Source organism: Heterocephalus glaber, unplaced genomic scaffold, assembly GCF_053883595.1.
Source record: "Heterocephalus glaber isolate CG9 unplaced genomic scaffold, H.glaber_assembly_v1.0 deba00000896, whole genome shotgun sequence".
Lineage (NCBI taxonomy): Eukaryota > Metazoa > Chordata > Mammalia > Rodentia > Bathyergidae > Heterocephalus > Heterocephalus glaber.
In genome coordinates, this window is record NW_028258170.1 from 6,997,428 (window position 1) to 7,002,569 (window position 5,142).

Below are 5,142 nucleotides of genomic sequence, written 5' to 3' on the forward strand. Positions count from 1 at the left end.
CTGGTATCTGTTGTTACTGTAGGAAATAAGTTTACCTCATACCTTTCATAAACTTCAGTATGTATGTATGTGTGTGAGTGTGTGTGCATGTGCATCTGTGTACATATATATGACACTTATTTTACACCACACTGGCATGGTTCTCCAAGTGGACTCTCCGTTTAGGCATTAGTTTAGCAAACAGCACCAGAGAGAAGTAGGCTCCCACAGACTTCTCTAATGGGAGATCAGTATTCCTCAAGCCTGTGCTCTTCACACAACAACTGGAGGGCAGTTTTCAATGACATCTTCTCATGTACGGACTAATGTACATGCAGTCCTGGGTTTAGACACAATGTGCAGTCAACGTCTAATGCAGTCCTTGACTTAACAGCTCACCTTGGCAAAATGACCCAAAGAAGCTCTGGCTAGTGAATTTCCCAGAGCCATCAGAGCATTAGCTGATCTTGAGCTTGCTTCATGTCCTCAGGTTCTGTTAACTTACCTTACACACTTGGGACATTCACATGAGATAATCTAGGTAAAAAAACCATGAAAAGCTATAGAAACACGAGTTAGTAAAATAAACATGCCCTAACAATGTATCAGTAGAAGGGGCCAAGACAATCATCTTAAATTTTTAATTACTGGGCTCAAAAAAGCAAGGGTTTTGGAACCATTCTCTGTAAAACTTGAGCTACCTTCCAAATCTGGGAATAATCACAACTACTCCTGATTGCACCAAGCCAGGAACTCGGCCAGCAGTGAAATATTTATGGTTAACCTTTTGTCCCCATTAGGAGGCCTCACCCCAAAGGAGCCTGGAGAGTCTTCGTAATCACTTCAGGGGGCTTTTCAAGAAGAATTAACATTTCTGTTTGTCCATTCTTTGATTGCTTTCCTCATTGCACAATACTTAGACTTCTTTTTTCCTTGGTCTGAATTCTTTAGTGAGTCCTAATGATACTTATGGCCTTGGCTTTCAGTTTAGGGTAACCTTCATGGCAAATTTGTGGGCTATTTTCAAAGAAATTTCCTAGCGTTTTACAGGGACTTTATTTACTTTCATAAGACCTCATCAATGTATTCATTATAAACAACCTATCAGTTTGCTTTTCTACTCCTTCTTTCCCTGCCACCTATACAGGAAATTATATTGCAGGCAGAGACTTACATGGACAAAAGTTACCTCCTTATTCACTGGAACCCATTTCTGTCTCAAGTGTTACTTTGATGGTCATAACATTCCCAGGCATGAACTGTGCTCTCTCGATTAATATTTATAACCCCCTTTAGGCACCTGTAATATCAGTGCCTGTGAGGTGGGAAGCACACTGCATGGCAGGCAGGTGAGTGAATCTAGTCTGTCGCCGCTTAAAGAGGTCAGGGCTGTCTCCAAGTCCAACTGTCAAGCAATCCTTGGACTCAGGTTGGCTACCCACCAGGAGGGGCACTGCTATCCAGCCTTCATCTCATCCTAATTGGAGGCAGCGTGACTATGAAATCTGGGTAGAAGACCCTGGCTCAGGATCTCTCTTGTGGAATGCCTTGGAGTTTGATCAGTTTATCTCCCCCACTGGAACATGGGATAAATGAGTAATTGTCTACATGGGCTTGTTACAAAGAGTACATATGGCACATCTGTGCAGCTACCTTCAAGGCATTCTTCTGGTGTCTCCACATTTAAAACTAGGGTATTTAATTCCCCCTGGAAAGAAGGGATTTCCAGGAGCAGTTTAGAGTTACAGGCTCTGAGAATCCAGATCTGTGTGGATACTTTATTGGCTCTCAAGTTCTGCCTACCTTGGAACAACTCAACAGTCTCACACACCTTTGTTAGATCATAGTCCAGAACCTGGGAAGACTAGAACATTAAAGAAAAATGAAGCTGGGTGTGGTGGTACATGCCTGTAATCTCAGCACTCTGGGAAGTTGAGGTAGCAGGATTGCAAATGTGAGTCCAGTTTGGGCAAATTGGTGATGTAGTGGACTGTCTCAAAAAAAAGAAAAAAAGAAAAAAAACGACTGTGGATGTCACTCAGTGTGAAGGCCCTGTGTTCAATCCCCAGCACTGAAAAAAAAAAGTGTGTCTTTTTGATTGAAAACTGCTTGTGGGACATTGAGCATCTATAGTTTTTCTAAACTTTGTCATTAAATTAGTGGATAATGTTTGATAAATCACTTTGTACTTTGTGTTCATTTTCACCATGTATTATAATTTACCCAATCAATAGATAATCTTGGAGAATCTAATATGTCTGAGACAACAGGAGTGCTATCCAAATTTTAGGATTCAGGTTAAATGCGGTCTTTTCCAAGATTTCTTTTCTCTAATAACTTTAGTTGTAGATACTCTTTCTTTCTTCGGTTTCCCTACTTTCTTTTTACTTTTTTCTTTTTTTATTCACTGTGAAAACAAAAGTTTATTTAATATACCTAATAGAGGTCAAGTGCAAAACAGTTTTATTTTGGCCAGTAATTTCTTGCAATAACTATTTTATATCTTGTTAATTTCAATTAAACATGAATAGTTCAGAACCATAATTATTTTTGTTCATTAATAATTACCATTTGATCCATGCACACTAACCTAATGCTGTCATTATGTTGACTGACCACCCCACTGAAATGCTATTTAATTAGGTGATAGGGTTTGCACAAAACTTCAGGTAGGCAGAATCTAAGGGTAAATTTGTAAGATAGCATCCCTAGCAGTAGTCAACCTAAATAAAAAGTGATTAGTCATGCATGGACACACCTTTTTAATGCACATTAAACATGCTTATGTCTAAAAAAATTAGAAAGTAAAAGGTCAATTAATAAATTATTAAAAATATTTTGTTTCTGCTTCCATCTTTAGTGTAAAATTTAAATATACTGAGAAAGCCTTTTATCACTTTGTCTCATTGCTAAAATAATTAGATCAGAAGAGAAACAAAACTACTCAGCAAAGGATTGCATTTCAATAATTTTATTGAAAGGTATATCTCTTAGTACCAAAGGTAGTTGGTTAGGTTACCTCTGCCAACTCAAAATTAATACTGATATTTTCAAAATATTGAAATATATCAGCCTTATGGTAAAACTGAAAGTATCCACAAAACATGGTTTACAAAAAGTTAAAGGTAGAATATACTGCGGTTCTTTGGTTTATTTTTCAATGCTTAGTTATCTGTAACATGATGTCAAAATTGGTTACATCCATTCTGGATAGACTCAGGCTTCAGGCTGCACTAACTGTTTGCAACACTAACAATATATGTACATTTCCTTATATTTATTGGCTCATATGGAGAATTCCAAACACTACCTCAGCAATCTCATAATTATGGCAGTGCCTCCTGTTCTTAAGACACATTATGGAAATTTGGGAAAGTATATTCTATTCCTTAAAAAAACAAAACAAAACAAAACTGGAAGCAATGGCAGTTTTATAGAAACAGTCCATAGTAAAACCTGGAGTGCTTTATCTAGCCAGAACTTAGGCTAAAGGAAGTTTTCAGAATGGTAATTGATTTTGACTTAACTATCTAACATAATAGAACATATGTATTTTTTAAATGGAACTAGATAAGACTGAGGAAGTAGATTCTGTATAGAAATTTTTATCATTGTTACAAATGTCACCTGTGTTTTAGAAGAAACATTAAAGATAGCTCAATGACTATGCCAGACTTAGTAGGTCTGCATTTTGGCTTAATACAAAATCTTTTTAAATGTAAATGTAATTCCCAAATGTAACATTCTCATCTCTGAACTATCTATGACTTGATTACTTATGGGTACCAAGAAACCATTACATTATCTAGAATATAACCTTATTATGCTTTTAAAAAGTGCATGTGTGAAATGTTGGTTTTGATGTAAACCTCATAATTTAAAATTTTAGGTTACCATTTTCCAAGTCACCTAAATATAACATATTGATCCAGTATAGAAAGTTAAATTAATGTTAGAAAAGAAGATTCACAGTTCACCCTTTCAGGCTTGTTTCACATTTATGTCTTTAGCTTTACAGATGAATTCAATCTAAACAATCTTACTGCAGCATTATATTAATTAGGCAGTTTTCCAAAGATGGAAAACATCATACTAATCTAGTTGTGATGTTTTGAGGGTTCATAATTTTATTTATTTTTTTTGTTTTGATACCGGGGATTGAACTCAGGTCCTTGTGCTTGCACAGCAGACAGCAGGTTTCCCTACTTTCTAATTTTCTTATAGTACTTAAATACTAATACATATTAACATAATTTATGAGAGTTTCATTTCTCATAGAATAGATTTTATATGTCTTTGAATCTCTAAATCACCTAGCACATGCTCTTTGACATTACGGATACTCACTGATATGTAATAGAATATATATATATATATATATATATATATATAAAGAGGACTGCAGTAATGGTAATGACAGTAGTGTCATAGAGGAATATGGGTGCTTGGGGACAAGGGAATGTGAGCTGATGAGCAGGGAAAGGCACTCACAGGCACTGGTGGGTGGAGATGTGATCAAAGCATTCTGGGGGAAAGAAGCATTAGATAGGCGCATGGATGGTGTGCAGTTGATAGGGCTGGAGGATAGGGTGTGGCAATGTGAAGCTAAGATGATCAGGCTCTGATCACAGATTAGGTCCCCCAAAGTTTTGAGCAACTGAGTCAAAATCAGTGAGAGGAAGGGGATCAAGAGATGGGAGGGGATAAAAAGAATTAAGATGTGTCATGCACATGTACCAACTCCCTGTGATGAATGTAATCATTATGTACTGCAGACATGTGCTAACAAAAAAGTATCAGTGAGGTATTTTAGGACCATTTCTCAGATAACAGTATGCAAGGTAGTGAGAGTATGGAGGAAGAGGAGTCAGAGACATTAACTCTTAATGCAAGAGCATCTGAACATCTCTTCACAGATACAAAGGCCTGAGGCCAAGAGGCCAGGGGAGATTATAAAAGAAGGCTCAACCATTCGCAAGGACTGAGTTTGAGGGAAGTGGTGGAATAACAATGACTTCAAGATCTTCTGTTTGGATGACACTGGAAATAGTGATACCATTAATAAAATTTGGAAAGTCAATTTTGAATGGAAAGACTGCATGTAGTGTGGGCATCTTCAGCTTGAGAGTGCAGTGGGCTGCAGGGACATTGGAAAGGCGGTTC